This window comes from Carcharodon carcharias, chromosome 6 (genome assembly GCF_017639515.1).
Source record: "Carcharodon carcharias isolate sCarCar2 chromosome 6, sCarCar2.pri, whole genome shotgun sequence".
In the NCBI taxonomy this organism is placed as follows: Eukaryota; Metazoa; Chordata; class Chondrichthyes; order Lamniformes; family Lamnidae; genus Carcharodon; species Carcharodon carcharias.
The window spans coordinates 26,014,312-26,031,412 of record NC_054472.1 but is presented as its reverse complement, the minus strand read 5'-3'; the positions used below and the strand labels follow the sequence as shown (position 1 = coordinate 26,031,412).

At 42.4% G+C, this 17,101-nt stretch overlaps 1 protein-coding gene across 6 annotated transcripts in view; it reads right to left on the bottom strand.

Annotated features, from left to right (window-relative positions):
* Positions 1–17,101, bottom strand: part of LOC121279003 (coiled-coil domain-containing protein 102A-like) — a 638,600-nt gene that overhangs the window by 310,083 nt on the left and 311,416 nt on the right. The window lies entirely within an intron of this gene.

The window sequence follows — 17,101 nt, the reverse complement described above, 5'->3', positions numbered from 1 at the left end:
AAAAGATGCAGTCTGACAGTGCCCTGAGTGAGGCTTCTGCTGCCTGGCAGAACTCACTGGCAGGACTCTCCTGTGTAAAAGCACTGTCAAATATGTGTCATTTTGGTGGGTGTGGTGGGGTGCATGGGAGTGCTAGCGGTGATCCCGCAGACTGTAGTAGCACTGCAAAGGGTCTTAGTAGGGATGTAATGGCTGGGATGACAGGAACCCATGGGGCTCCACACAGACTCCCTCGTTAGCGAATGTAAGGTGACTGTTGCAGCCTTATGTTCATTCATAGGAGGTGGCGGTGACATAGTGGTATTGTCACTGGACTAATACTCCAGAGACCCAGGGTAATCTCTGGGGACCTAGACCTGGGATGGGCAAAACATGACAGCTTAGCCAGCGACGCCCACATCCCATGAATGAATAAAACAGAAAATGTTTCTGTTCATTGCTTCTGCAGTGACAAGAACGAGGACAGGGTGGATGGAGCAAGAAATGTTGCGCTCATCCTGGCAATCAGGCAACAAAGAAGGAGGAAAAGAACGGCCCATTGCCAGCAGTCTGGGCAAAAGCAAGATCCACACCCTGATGATCAAGAGCCAATGGGGCCCACTCAAAACCCAGAAGCAGAAGCATTTTGCATAGGCGCCTGGCAAGACCAAAGATATACAGGAGACACCGCAACATCTCCTGTATTAGCTCATGACACAGATGTAGGCACATCTGTGCCACAAGAGCTGGTGCTCCCAGCGTTGGCATGCTCCCATCTTATATAGATAATAAGCTTTATTTTCACCAACATATTGTCTGAGGACTGTGAAAAATCATTACTTCTGACTGCAGGAAGTTATCAACCCAATTTTTCCAACTTAATCTCACTCTTGTGGGCTCTACCCATCTCATTTAAACTCCTAGGGCGAGGTTCTGAAAAGTTCCAAAATAGAGGTCAAGCGAAACTCCTGGACCTGAATTTTACACACATCATACACACGCAATTGGCGGGACCGGAAAGGTATGTGTTATCCACTCTCGCTCGCGATGGCGACCCAGATGCAATTTCATGCTGGCTGGCCAATTAAGGGCTGGCCAGCGTGAAACAGGCCCTGACATTGGCTTGGCGCTGCCGGCGGGGGCGAGAGCGTGGCAGTTGCCAAGTGCGACGGTGACCCTGAGGGGGCATTAGAAAGACCAGAGGAAGCTCCCTGAAGGCTGCTTGGAGTTGGGGAGGAGCCTAAGGGAGCTGTCAATGAGAGAATGCAAGATCGTGTGATTGGCAGAAGTGATAGCCTCAGCACCTGCTGGCATGCTGGTGGGCATTCTGCTCTCCTCCCCCAACCTCCCCCCCCTTATAATGCACTGGACTACACACAACATACTAATACTTTCCAAGTTTAAGGTGAACGCCCTGGACATGGAATGCAAGCGTGGAGCAAGATCCATAGGTCATGGAGAAGCAGGGGTCTCAGATAAAGGTAAGAGCGCAGATGACAGGTGAGAGACTGGGAAAGTGTGTAAGGTCTGTAAATTCGTAGCATCTCCAATGAGAAGTTCTAATCAACAGTCCCCATTACTCAACCACAGTACCTCAGTGAGGCAGTTGACCATTCTGACAAGCAACCGTAATTCATGCACACTTTGTTACAATGCAATCAACTGACATATTCTGTTCCTCCCTCAGAAGCGCTATCCTCACAATGCCCGATAGACACTGAGGACCCTCCCTTTACACGAAGAAGAGTCACGGACAGGTGCATGCGTGTCACATCATCCCTCTGGACCAAGCAGCAGTACAGATACAGGCACCTTGGTGGGCAATAATGCATCGGATCAGTTGGTCGTGCACTGTGGTGAGGGTACATCACACTCACTTGAGGAGCTGGCACAAGCAGAGAATCCACAGGGTGCTGCCAGTCGGAGGACTGCTGGAGATCAGGAGCATGCTGAGTCTGAGGTAAATGATGAGCCCCTGGAATCATACATCAGGCGGCACATGTTGGTGTCCAGCAGGATGTGTGGGAGGATCTGGTGGAGATCCCTGAGGGTCTGCATGCCATATAATCTGTCCTGGAGGAGTCCATGCAAGGTGTGAGCACTGCGTTGACTCTGAGCACCAAGCGCACAGCCTCCTCCATTGAGAGAGTGGTGACTCTCATGGAGAGGCAGCTCCAGGAAGAAAATCAGGAGCTCCTGGGGTTGCGCTTGGACCTGCAAGCTCTCACACTGGCAGTGACTTCAGCCGGTCACTGCCAGTGTGTGAAATGTATGAAGCCCTTAGTCACTCTGCTGGGTGCACATCCATCAATGGTGAGCAGGGAAGTTCAAACCAATCTCACATTGGCAGACAAGCTCCATATCGCATCTGCAGACTCCTCTCAGGGCACTCCAGACAAAGGCAGCGGCTACTCCACCTCTCTGCCAGTGCCCCTGGCATCTGACAGCATTTAAACATGACCACCATTTAAAGATGTTATTTTGTTTCATGGTCTGAATGTGCTTTATGTTTCTCATAGGTGCTGGGCATGGAAGTGGTTTGTGACAGACGGGAAGGGCTGAAAACTTTATTTCATAGGTAGTTAGATGACATAAAGCTCGCAGGATGGCCTCACCAGGACCGTTCAGTGAGGAGGCGTCACCCTTGTGACACGAAGAGATATTAATGTCTATAATGTTATTGGAAATTGTTTTTAAATTGGAATTGTAGTAGGGTCTGTGTCTCTGTTTGTGTCTTAATTGGATTAAAGCCAGTTAGTCTGGGTATTTTGATGTGTAATAGTTTGAGATGTTAATTAGATAAATGTAAGGAGAAAAAGGCAAAGTGTAAATTTGCATTTGTTGAATAAATCATTCAAAAGAATGGGTGAATTCTTGCACCTAGTTGGGAGAAGCCAAGCAATGTGTTTATATTACTAATAAAATTAGTGTAATGAAAATGTTATTGTTAGAAAATGTGACGTTAAAAGCCTATTGATACAATGGAAAATTCACATTCAAAAGAAATGTTAGGTATAAACAGAAAGGAGTTTATGTGCGCAAATCAGAAGCATTTAAGATCCAACCAGCCTGTAAGCCTAGAACTGTGTCTCCAAAGGAAACAAATTGAAAGGAGCCTCATTTTGAATTAATAAGATCAAAAGTGCTTTGCCTGGTGTCTGTTTAAAGTCTATGGGTTACTATTGCCTTGGTGAAGATTTACCTGGGAGTGATTAATTTGGGGATTTTTAAAAGGTTACTTTGGTAGTAATTTGTAGACATGAGTAATTGTTTAATTTGTTGTTAAATTAATAAATGTTTAATTTAGTTTTATATAAAAACTCTTTCGAGGCTCCATGGTCTTATTCCTGAATTCAGAGCTGCATCTCAAACATAGAATTGAAAATATCGGTTATGACAGTTGTTCAGGTTTCCCTCTGGGATTTAAACAACTCAGCCATTACCAACTGCTGTGTCATAACACTTGCCCTCGTTTTCATGCCAAGCCTTGGAAGCCGAGCTGAATGAACGGAGAATCAAGGCCTCCCTGGTCTCCAGGCCGCTCACAAGATTCATCGCTTCTGTGAACACGTCCTCATCCTGGGCCTCCTCCCGCTCCTCATCAGACCATAAGTTGAGTCATCCTCTGCAGCCTAGGGAGCTGCCTCACTGTCTTCTTCCTCCAAAAAGGTCCTCCCTCGAGAAAGCCAGATTGTGCAGAGTGCAGCACACAATGACAATAAACGAGATACGCTCGGGGGGATATTGAAGTTTCCCCCTGATCGGTCCAGACAGTGGAACCTCATCTTGAGCAGCCCAATGACCCTCTCAATTACTGCTCTTGTAGAGGCATGACTTCTATTGTACTTCTCCTCCGCTTCTGTCCTTGGTGTCAGAGTGACATCATGAGCCACCTTCTCAGGGGATACCTTTGTCACCCAGGGGATAATCATCCAACCAAGCTGGAGCAACATAAAGCCTTGGCACCTGGGAGTGCCTCAGGATGTACACATCGTGGGAACTGTCTGGGTACCTGGTGCAGATCTGCAAAATCTGAGTCCTGTGCTCACAAACAATCTGGATATTGATGGACTGGAACCCCTTTCTGTTGATGAAGGCACCTGGCTCACCTGCTGGCACCTTTCCTATGGTCCCTGGATGCGGGGGAAGCCAGCAGTTGCTGTGGAGCTTCTGGCTCACTCAGCCTGGCTGGCATCGTCGGTCCAGAAATGAATGAAGTTCATCAATGATCAGCTTGACACAGCTGTAGACAGCAGATTGGGAGACACCTCGGCGATCTCCTGTTGACCCATGGAAGGAACTGGAGACAGAGAAGTTTAGAGCCACTGTCACGTTCAGAGCCGCTGGCATTGGGTGGCCAACAACACAGTTTGAGGCAATTTTTGGGCCAATTATGTGACAAATGGAGGTCTCCCTAGAGAGGCGGAGCCTTCTTTGGCACTGGACCTCTGATGTGTCCAGGCAGCTGGAGTGCTGCCTGGAGACTCTCGCTACAGGATAACAGTCTCTTCGACGGACCCATCCACTTTGCACTTCCTGCTGGCCCTGCACCCCATGTGGCTGAGGCTCACTTTCCACAGGTCACTCTCTTGGATACTGCCTTCGGACACCAGCCCTCCTCTCTCTTCACACCTTCTCCTCAGAGGAGGAGGAGGAGGTTCTTTTGGCAGAGTAGGCAATCCCTATTTACTGGAATACAAATGGCACAGGATAGTGCCCCATAGGATGTACTCGGCAGAAAGCCTCTAAGAAAGCAATAAGTCAAAGAGGCCTCCCGAAATCTCAGAAAATACAAATAACTGTCAGAAAAACACCTACAACCTACTCTCACCTAAACTCCTACCTATTCACAGAGCCATGTCTCTGGTCACCTTTTATCCCGACCTGGATTGAGTGTCACTGAAAACGGGGATGGCCGCCTGGCTGTTTTAACTTCACAAAATAACATGGGCCATGTAAATTACAATCAACTGCTTTTTTAATGGGCCTAATTGCCCATTTAATTGCCGGCGGGTGTGCTTCCCACTTCCGCGGGCACCCATCGACCATGAGCAGGGACATGTTAAAAATGAGTTTTAAAAGCTTTTATTGATTTTTTAATCAATGGTCAAAACCTCATCCCACCCTTGGATGAGGTTTTGCAAAATATGCAAAGGCCCCTTGACCTTTTTGCCCGCCCGCCAACCGTAAGGTTAGATGGGCAGCGAAAAATTCAATTCAATTAATTGATTAAGAGCCTTTATAGGTCTCTTAATTGCCGGCGGGCACGCTACCGCCTCTTGCAAGCGCCAGCCAACCGGAATATCGCACAAGTGTGCGATGACGTCGGTACGCTCACCCGACATCATCGCGCACTATTTTTCTCCCGTTCGGGTTAGGCGCGCACCCGCCTGACAAGGGAAAAACTCTGCCCACAAAATTTTGGCCCAGAGTTCCTATTTTTGCAGTTCAGGAATCACCACCTTCCACGTAGCATTCAATTATCCCTGCCTTCATTTCCAATGATGGTTGTTTCGAACAGTTATGGGTCCGGTCACACTCAAGAGATTAGAATAGCTTCTAATAGTCAATCCGCACAGTCCTCAATAAAAGTAATCATGTCACTCTAAAAATGGACCAACATAAACATACTCATGCCAAAAGGTCCGGCCACTAAAGAAAAAACTTGCATTTATATAGTGCCTCATCAGGTCTTCAGGGTGTGCCAAACTGCTTCATGAACAATTACTTTAGATTTCCAGCATCTGCAATATTTCGTTTTTGAAGTTCAGTTCCATTTTTACATAAGGAAATGGGGCAGCCAAATTCTGCACAGCAAGGTGTCCCGAACAGTAAATGAGGCGACTGAGTGGTTAATCTGGTTTGGTGTTACCAGGTGAGGGAACGTTGGGCAGGACCTTAGAAGAGCTTATTGTTCTTTTGTGAAAAGTACCATGCATTATTTCACATCCACCTGAATCATCATGACAGGCGGATAGGACTAATATCTCTCCCAAAATATTTCACACTTTCAACAATGCGGTAATGCATTGAAATGTCAAACTTTGACTACATATTCAAATTCTATAACTACAATCCACAATCTTCCGAGTCAGATGATAGTGATACCAATTGATCCAAGCTGATGGCCCATATTCGTACTCATAAAACACTTACGTCAAATTCTTTCTTAAATTCTAAATGTGGTGCCTTTTTGTAAATAAAGTGATATTATGCAAGGTCACTGGGGTAATAACTCTGATTATCCCTCCATTCCACACGGTCACAAAACAACCTGAATAATGTGTGGTAAGTGTGATTGGTTAAAAGTATAATTTCATTGATTTCACTTTAATTTTTAGTCTATTTATTTCAGTAAGATTGTCAACTCTATAAGGCTGAGTATCTCAAGCAGCTGGAGTCATCAGTTTAATGAAGGCATGGTTTAGAACCAAACCTTTCGTTCCTAATTCCACATTAATTGATACAGCAGAATCTTGTCAATTATTTGAAAACATAGCATAAACGCAAAATAATATTTAGGCAAGGCTTCCACATATTTATGTCACTTATGAGTACTCTATGACAAGCCACTTATGCTTTAATATTTTATGAGTTATCAGGCCAGGTCATTAATGGAACAGCTATTACAAAAGTTGGCTGCCACAGCAAACCCTTCACTTCCCTTATTGCTAGCATTCCTAGTAATGCACAGATAATGATGTGGTACAGCAACTAGAGGAAGGTAGGATATAATTAAATGAATTAGCTTCCATGGAAACATTTATAAATCAATTATAATACTCTGATATTGGTTTATTTTTCTAATTAAAAAATTCAGTCCATAAACATATGTGAAGTAAACACTGAACCACTATGAAATCCCAGACAAATATTTTAAAAGTACAGTCTGATTCTGTCACAGCTCTGCCTGCCTTGTAAGCTGTTCAGCATTCTCTAATGTTAAATCCTCCTGGGTTTGCAAGAAGTCCAACAGCACATTGTCGACACGCTGACTACGATGCGGTTGTGAATTAACTCATGTTTTAAAGATCCATAGCCGTACCAACAGGCCAGCCTATATAAGTCATAAATAAATGAATCAATGGATTCACCCGGCCTTTAGCTCCTTTGGCTGAGTCTCGCCTGTTCAATGACCAGATTCTTCTTAGGGCTGAACTAATTATTGATGGCACTCAAAACTTCCTCGTAGGGCACCAAGGTCTCCTCAACTCCTTTTTGCCCCCAATTGCATATAAAAGGGTATTTACCTGGTCCTTTTGTGCCTTTTCTTGTAAGCCCCAAGTTGTTCGGTACCTTTCAAACTGTCTCCTCCAGAGTGCCCATTAATGTCCCTGCTGCAGCCTCTGAGTGTATGAAGTGCTGTAGAAGGGGTAGTAGCTGATCCATTGCTGCCAACATTGTGAGTGGTTTACTGACTGTCCATTACCAAGATATGTCTTATTTTTGTTTTTCTTCTTTGCAAAGTCAAGCTGTTCCTTGGTCTTCTCCCGTGGGTTACCAATCTGTGGTCTCAGTTTTGTTAAGCTGTGGCCTTCAGTGCTGCCACCATGGTTGGTGGCAGCACTGCCACTATGTGACTCTTCAGAGCTCAGAAGAAGAGTCACACCGACTCGAAATGTTAACTCTGTTTCTCTCTCCACAGATGCTACCAGGTCTGCTGAGTTTTTCCAGCACCTTTACTGAACTCAGCATTTTCATTCTTCAAGCTATTACTTAGCAAAGTGTCTTGAGACATTCTGTACGCTAAAGTGGCTGTAAACTTACAAGCTAATGTTCGTGTTGTACATACTGCTTTTTACTTGAGGTTTGGAGTGCTTTGTTGGCAAATGAATGCTTCAGACATCAGTGTAATAACACATAGTGGAAAAACACAATTTTGAATGAAGTAGATTGCATACACAAAAGGGATAATGAATGCAAAAAAAAACTCAATATATGAATAAAGATATCAAAGCGACAAGAGATTTTAAATCTTCCTCAGTGTTTCAATATGGTAATTTTATTTTTCTCCAAAAGCTATTCAAATATGTGGATTATCAACAGAGTGCAATCTTCTGGGATTTGTTCAATCTTCACATGTCAAAACAAACTTTGCTTTACATTTAATCTTGGTGTTGTAGAGTGGAAATTCATTACGGCAGATTTTTGGGCCTGAAATAGGCATTATGCTGGGAGTGCAGACAGCAAAACCTGGATGATCGCCCATTAGTATATTTCTGGCATCATTATTATATTTCTGGTGAGCTGTGGATGCCAGTCGGGCATCCAGGGGTAGCTCACTGATTCCACTGGGACACAGTCAGCTGGCCATCCCCTCGCTGGAAACTTCAGATAGGTCAAGGGGTGGGGGAATGAGAGGTGATCAGGAGCAAGGGGGGGCAATAGGGCATTGATGCTGGGGGGAGGGCGAGGGGTGGGAATCCAACTGAGTTTTAGCCATGCCGATTGGCTGGGTGGCTGCTATGGGGCTGGGAGGAGCAGTGCTATTAGCATTTTATTTCAAAAGTTATTTCTTTGGTGATAGTCTCCAACAATCCCTTCAAGATAAGTTAATTAGGCCAGTCAGCCTAACCACGGTCGTGGGCAAACTATTGAGAAAATTCTGAGAGGCGGTATTACTTGCCATTTAGAGAGGCGCAGATTAATCAAGGACAGTCAATATTGATTTGTTAAGGGAAAGTTGTATCTGACTAGTTGAGGACATAACAAGGAGACTAGATGAGGGTAGCACATTTGATGTAGTCGACATGGATTTTAACAAGGCTTTTGACAAGGCCTCACATGGCAGATTGATCAGAAAGGTAAAATATATTGGGATCCACAGACAAGTTGGGTACAAAATTGGCAGGAAGCATAAAGTAATGGTCAATGGGTGTTTCTGTCACTAGAACCAGTCTGTTCACAACCTTGGTGTCATATTTCCAACTGGGGTTTCACAGGGCTGAGTACTAGATACTTGCTTTTCTCAGCATATATTAATGATTTAGAATTAAATATAAGGAGCATGATTGAGAAGATGCTGGCAGATGATACAAAAACTGGCTGTATAGCTGATGGTAAGGAAGAAAGCTGCAGACTGCAGAAAGATATCAGTGGGCTGATCAGGTAAGCAGAAAAGTGGCAAATGGAATTCAATCCGGATACATGTGAGGTAATGAATTTGGTGAGGATAACTAACACAAGGGAATACACAATAAATGGCAGTATACTGAGAATGTAGAGAAACAGAAGGATTTGGAGTGCATGTCCAAAGATCCCTGAAGACGGCATGACAAGTATGGATACTTTCTTCATTAGCCAGGCCACAGAGTATGAGAGCAGGGAGGTTATACTAGAACTGCATATAAAACACTAATTAGGCCACAGCTAGAATACCATGTACTTTCTTGGTCACTACATTACAGGAAGGATGCAATCGCACTAGAGATGGTGCAGAGGAGATTTACAGGGGTGTTGCCAGGGCTTGTTTTCTTTAGATCAAAGTGAGGGAAGTTTTAATTGAGGTGTATAAAATTATAAGGGTCTGAGATAGCGTGGGTAGGTAGGGCCTATATCCCTTAGTGACAGAGCAATAAACAGAGGGTATAGACTTAAAGGAATTGATTTGAGGACTAAAAAGTTGAGGAGAATTTTTTTCACACCGATTGAGATGGGTCTGGAACTCGCTGCCTGAAAGGGTGGCGGGGACAGGAACCCTCAGTGAAGTTAAAAAATAATTGGATATGCACTTTAAGTGCTGCATTTACAAGACCAGGAACTGGAAAGTGGGATTAAGCTGGAAGGTTCCTTTTCGTCTGACACAGATGAGATGGGCCGAATGGCCTCTTTTGATGCCATAAATTTATCTGGTTGTTAAAGTCATGTAAAAACAAAGGTCACCTCGAATGCAATAGGAAATTAGTAGAAATTTATTGTACATGTTTTCATTATTCTGCTGCTGAACTTTTGAAGGGACATCCCATGTGAAATTTTCAGGCCAATATTCCAATGCCAAGCTGATTCTGACCCAGAAATTAAGAAGCGGAATGATTTTTCTTTTTCAAAACCAGTTGTCTGCCTGAACTATTTCTTCTCATCAGGCTTTAACTCAGGATTCTATACACGATTAACTCTGTGACCAGTAATGATCCCAACCCCTGTCAAGGTCAGCCTCTATATTTGGGGGATTTGTGAATCTAGTTTATATTAATTAGATTATTTATGAAGTGTTTTGAATGACATAAATTTTTATCTAAGTGTCATTCATTCATTCACCATTTCCAACACAGTACACTAAGATCCAAAAGATACACTGCTAATAAGTGAAATCTTTGACTTTACACAGTGGGCCTGGGTTAACCATCGTTCCCCCAGCATAAGAAATAGTTGTAGGCCATTCAGCCCTTCAAGCCTGCTCTACCATTCAATGAAATCATGACTGATCTCCTGCTTCAACATCATTTTCCTGCACTATCCCCATATCCCTTGATGTTTTTAATGTGTAGAAATCTATCAATCTCAATTCTTGAATATACTCAACCACTGAGCCTCCACAGCCCTCTGGGGTAGAAACTTCTGACTATTCGCCACCCTCTCAGTGAAGAAATTCCTCCTCATCTCAGTCATATGAACATATGAACAGACAAAATAGGAGCAGATGTAGGCCATTCGGCCCCTCAAGCCAACTCCGCCAGTCAATATGATCATGGTTGATCTGTTTGTGTTTCAAATTCCACATTCCCATCTGCCCCCCATAACCTTTGATTCCATCAAGAATCTATCTGCCTCTGCCTTAAAAATATTCAATGATCCCACTTCTGAAGCCGAGAGTTCCAAAGTCACATAACCCTCTGAGAGAAAAAGATTCTCCTCATCTCTGTCCTAAAAGGGCGACCCATAATTTTAAAACAGTGCCATCTAGTCCTGGACTCATCCACAAGAGGAAACATCCTTTCCACATCCACCTTGTCAAGACCGTTCAGGATCTTATATACTTCAATCAAATCACCCATCACTCTTCTAAACTCCTGTGGAAACAAGCCCAGCTTGTCTAACTTATCCTCATAAGACAACCCAATCATTCCAGGTATCAATCTAGTAAACCTCCTCTGAACCACGTCCAGTACATTTACATCCTTCCTTAAATAAGGAGACCAAAACTGCACACAGTATTTGAGATGCGGTCTCACCAATTCCCTGTATAACTGAAGCATAACATCCTTACTTCTATGTTCAATTCTTCTTGTTAATAAGGGATAGCATTCCATTAGCCTTCTTGATTACAAGCTGTACTTGCATACTGTAATGTATTTTGATATTTTGTGTATTTCTGTGATGCTGTAAAGCCTCCCTTTATTTCTTTTCAATATGCATTATCTTTATACTTGTGTCAAAATGTAACCAGTGGTGACCTGAGTTCTGAGCTCAGACCCGGGGTGGTCGGAACATGGAGTGTGGAGGACATCGGTCGAAGGGAGAAGATTTTTGACTGAAGACATCGACTCCGAGGCTTATGCGGAACTTTTAAAAAAATAAAGGACAAGGATACACGGGCACAGACGTGTCAGGATATGCCAATGGCGTGGTGGCTAACCATCAGACACACTGATTACAGAAACTCACCTAGACAATGGTCTCCCGGGTAAGTGTGAATGGCTTTCCTCCTGCCATACCAAGATATAGAAACCACATCCATTGCTGGCAGGTACCTGGAGACACCCCCTGCTGAGAGCAGGAGATGACCACATGCAGGTTGTCGTTGCATGGTCAGTGTGGGATTGATAATCCAATCAGATGACTCAATTTAAGACATTACTTTACATGCAGAGAGAGCAGGGTCAGAAAGAGATATAAAGCCACAGCTCCCAAGAACATTGGGGCTGCAACCAGGAAGTGTAATTTAGTTACTTACGGGAAGTCGTGTGGACGAGCTCATTTAGCAGCCCAGGAACGAGCTTACTAAGCAACTGGTGTTGTAAGTGTATGCTATTGCTTAGTGGGTTAATAAAGGCTTTCCACATTAAGTGGAAATCGTATCCATAATTTGCTTCCTCGTGTTGATAGCAAGGATGGGGTGAGGACCTTAAAGGGTAGTGGGACCCCCAGGTTAAGATAATACTAACTTTTTATGGCTCATGCATGAGAACACCTGGATCCCTCTGCATCTCAGAATTCTGTACCAGTTCTCCATTTAAGTAATAATTTATTTTGTTATTCTTCCTGCCAAAGTGAACGACTTCACATTTTCCCACTTTATACTCCATCTGCCAGATTTTTGCCCACTCACTCAACTTATCTATATCTGTCACCAAACTCCTTATGTCTTCTTCACAACATACTTTCCTACTTATCTTTGTGTCATCTGCAAATTTAGCTACCATATCTTTGCTCTCCTAATCTAAGTCATTGTTGTAAATTGTAAAAGATTGAGGCCCCAGCACAGATCCCTGCAGGACTCTATTCATCACATCCTGCCAATCAGATAAGGACCCATTTATAAATACTGTTTTCTGCCAGCCAACCAATCTTGCTTCCACGCTAATATGTTTCCCCCTACACCATGAGCTTTTATTTTCCGCAATAACCTTTAATGTGGCACCTTATCAAATGCCTTCTGGAAATCCAAGAACAATATGTCTTCAGGCTCCCCTTTAACCACAGCACATGTTACTCCTTCAAAGGACTCTAATAAATTGCTTAAACATAATTTCCCTTTCATTAAACCATGCTGACACCGATTACCTTGAGTTATTCTAAGCGCCCAGCTATAACCTCTTTCACGATCGATTCTAACACTGGCCTTTAGTTTCCTGTTTTCTGCCTCCCTTCCTTCTTGAATAGAGGGGTTACATTTACTACTTTCCAGTAGAATCGAGGGAATTTTGGAAAATTAACACCAGCACATCTACTACCTCATTAGCCACCTCCTGCAAGACTCTAAGATGAAGTCCACCAAGACCCAGTGATTTATCATCCCGCAGCTCCATCAGTTTGCTCAGTACCACTTTCCTAATGATTATAATTTCACCAAGTTCCTGTCTCCTTTCCATATCTGATTTATAGCTATTACTGGAATGTTTTTTGTATCCTCTATAGTGAAGGCAGAAGCAAAATATTTGTTCATTTCATTCACCATTTCCTTATTATCTATTATTAACTCCACATTGTCACTCTTTAGATGACCAATACTCACTTTACTTACTCTTTTCCTTTTTAAATACCTGTAGAAACTCTTGCTATCCATTTTTACATTTCTAGCAAGCTTCCTCTCATACTCAAACTTCATTCGCTTGATTAACCTTTTAGTCATTCTCTGCCATTGTTTAATAAGCCCTAAGTAACCTGCCCTTTATTCTGAGACTGTGTCCCCTGGTTCTAGACATCCCAGCCAGGGGAAGGCATTGCAGCCAGGAGTACGATACCCAGTCTGGTATGATAAACTATAAGTAATGGGAACAAGCACTTGTAGTTCAAGTTTGAACCAGCCGGGACTTTACACTTTTAAGGAGCGTAGACTAAGGTATGATTTGACTGAGTTTTAGAATATGATGAAGGGGATAGATTTTGTTTGTGTAGACAGTTTGACTGGAATTTTCCAGCCCCTCAGGCCGGCGGGATCTTCCGGTCTCGCTGATGTGAATGGAGATTTCAATGGTTCACCGGACCCTCCGCGAGGAGGGTGGAAAATTCCGACCTGTGTTTCAACTAAATATGTTACAGGGAACCATGTGGCACAATTTTATGTATGGCCAGAACTAGTTTAGATGTTAAGAGGTGGTTCTTTTCCTATAGAATAATGGAGCGGTGTGGAACAGTTTTCTGGCCTGCATCGTGAAAGCTGATCAGCTAAATTCCTTCAAGAACTCTTGTTTCTGGTTGGGGTGAAAAATGACCCCATATAGGGTGATCAGGTCCAGAGTGGACTCCTGGGGCGGTTTCAATCACCGAAAAGGAATCAGAGAAGGATTTCCCAGGTTTTTCCTGCTTAATTGGACTGAGCTTTCACCTGGCTTTTTTGCCCCTTATTGCATTTCCATCTCCTTTTGCTCCATAATCAATGACGAAGCAAAAGAAAAACTAAAATGCATATCTTGCAACAATATCATTAAATTTATCCACTGAATTGTCTTTTGAGTCTTCTAACGGTTCTTACTTGAAGCAGGTCCTAGCCTTTTCCAAAAAGGTGGCCCTAGACCTGATACTTTTACCCAAAACAATGATCCTGTGAGTTGGATTTAGAATTTGCAGTCCAAACTTGTGCAGTGGGCCAACTTCAATTTTTTGATAAATCAGAATTAGTCAGTCAGATGTATGGATAGAATGTTCAACCAGTCTAAAGATCAATACAAATCTAAGAATACATTTGTTTAAAATGGAACTTTACTTATTTAGTTCAAAATGATCGCCCTAATATTATCCAAAACATGGCATAAAGACTCCATTCTATAATAACAAATCCTCTGGCTTAATGTGAGCAATGCCACAGAAGATCTACCTGTAGCATAAATAAAATTCAATTCAAAAGTTAGAAAGAGTGCCACTTGAACACTGAAAATAACCGAAAATATAAGAGAAGCATTTGAAACATTCAGGTCAGATTTAGTTAATTCTCAAATTGAATGACTTGGACCACACAAAATTTCAGTGGTGAGCAGATTCACATCCACACTTTATGGATCATATGTTATACCCTCATGAATTATGTATTATAATAAGGTGATATTATTTTCTAAATTAAAATTCAATTTATGGTTAATTGTTGTGACTTTTGCTGTCAGAGATTTTTCAATGGTTCTCTTTGTCAGTTTAAGCAGTACAGTAATAACAATATATTGCAGCTTGTTTCCTGATATGTGTATTGTTCTAACCAGAAGTGTGTTCTGTGTAAGGCCATCAGATTGGATAGAGGCTGGAAGTCAGCAATCTCAATTTATATTAACCCTGTTTGAAAAAGTGGTCATATATGCCAGCAGTTAGGAGTCCAGAGCTAGGACCCATCAGGTAAGGAAAGCACATTTATATTGAATATGGTGAACAGTTGAGACCTAAACCACTTTCACAAAGAACCCACACTTATCCTGCATTTATGAGAATCTAAATGTTGTCTGTTTGAGGCTGTGTGACAAACAGCACATATCCCAACACTTATGTTATTCAACTGTCTTCAATGAACCATAACTTCCTGAATTGTGATGATGTGCCTTAGATGCCAATTGACCTGCTCTGTATTTGCAGCAGCACTTTGAATAGTTTCTTTACTACTACTGATGATAACCGACAACTTATCCTATAAATACTCCAGAAAGGAAGGAGACTCCCAATTGTGGAAAGATCAGCTGAAGAGTGTTTGTAACATCTGGTGTTTAAATGTTGTTCACATCAGAGTCCTCCAAGAAAACTACCCAATAAGTTATTTGGTTTCATTTTTAACTCACTCCAGGGGTGCAAGGGCAGATTTTAAAAGGTTCATAGGTACTTAGATGGCCTTCAGTATCTTGGCGAAGTGGCCATTCTTCATGCAGGCCTAAAAAGCTAATGCTGACAGATTATCCAACATGCAATGTGGGATTGAAGCCTTATTAGCTAAGTTTGATAGTACACGCACGCACAGATACGCACACCCCACATGTAGAAAGCACAATTCCAGCAGGGGCGAGTGGAATACAGGCGACACAGCAGCAGGCCGAACGTGCAGAGTTTTCTCATTCTCAGCCAGGACTGCAGAGACAATTCCAGCTTATCACATCAGGCTGTCCTTGTATTGGAATTTTTCAATTTGTATGTGTATGCAGAACATCATCTACCATTTTTCACCATCAATGATCCCTCCCTCTGAGACTCCAAATTGTCCAATAGTGCTACATTTAATAGAAACTTCCTTGTACATCAGTTTTGTCCTCCCTGATTGATTGTGTAACCCCTCAGTGTGACAGTAATGTACAAGGTCATTGACTGAATTTTGTACAACACAGTGAAAACTAGTTTCGACAAATGGATGATTCCATCATGACAAAACCTCAGCCATTTCTGTAGAGGTGAATGATGAACAACAATAAGAAAAGTTACACAATTGGAAGTCATTTCACATTGCAGTGCAAGGAACAAGGTGTCAATCTGCACAGTAAGTTGACTTTATTGTTTGTCAAAGTTACAAGTCCTTATAAATGTTTTTAAAGCAGAACTGATTGGCGTGATAAGTTATAACACAGTTCCTTCTAGGCACTGACCCATAGCACAAAACAAACCACAAAGATTGAGCAATCAGTGATACCATTTGGTTGGTTGTTGTACGAAATGGAAACTGATGCAGTGAAAGGTGTGTTTTTGAAGTTTTGTCTGATCACCTTTTGGAGATTGATTATTTGAAGTCTAATGTATATCTAACATATACTATTCCAGATTTAAAAGTAATTGGTGTTGACAACTTATTGCAAACAAAACTGGTAAAATATTTCATCATCTATCCCTGACTTATACACACACACACACACACACACACACACACACAGTTGGCTATGCCAACTGGTCTCCTCAACAGTCCATACAGATATCAAAATAATATCAAGGAATAGAAGTATGCTACCTTGTTAGAAAATTAATCCCTCCTTTTCTGAAAAATCAATATCAATACCAAACAGTAATGGGTGGTAAATGTCATAGAAACTTAGCATTTTCTCATTCTCTGAAGCTCTTGCCTTTTCTGTGCTTCACTCTTCAATTTTTCCCCTCTTCTCCTGGAGGTGATGATTTCGTTTTGAATAGGGCTTCATAGGACTAGCAGCCCCAGTGCCTTTATCAAGTGATTAATCTACATTTGGAAGTTTGAGTGGTGGATTTGGCCATGAGCAGAAAGAGAACTAGCATGGAGTTCACTACCACAAAAACCAGTAGATTCTGGCTCAACTAATAATTTTCAATCAGATTTCAATAGATTTTTGCCAGCCACTCATATGAAGACCCTTAACCATGGTCAACCATGATCTCATTCAATAGGTTCAAAAGGCTGAACGGCCTAATTCTGTTCCCACAACCTTGTCCTCACTTAACACCTTGATCCCTTTTAATAAATGCACGATCATTGTTATTTGATACTGTCTGTTAAAATTCCATGCTTACTATCACTTGTTTTACACCAGAGTTT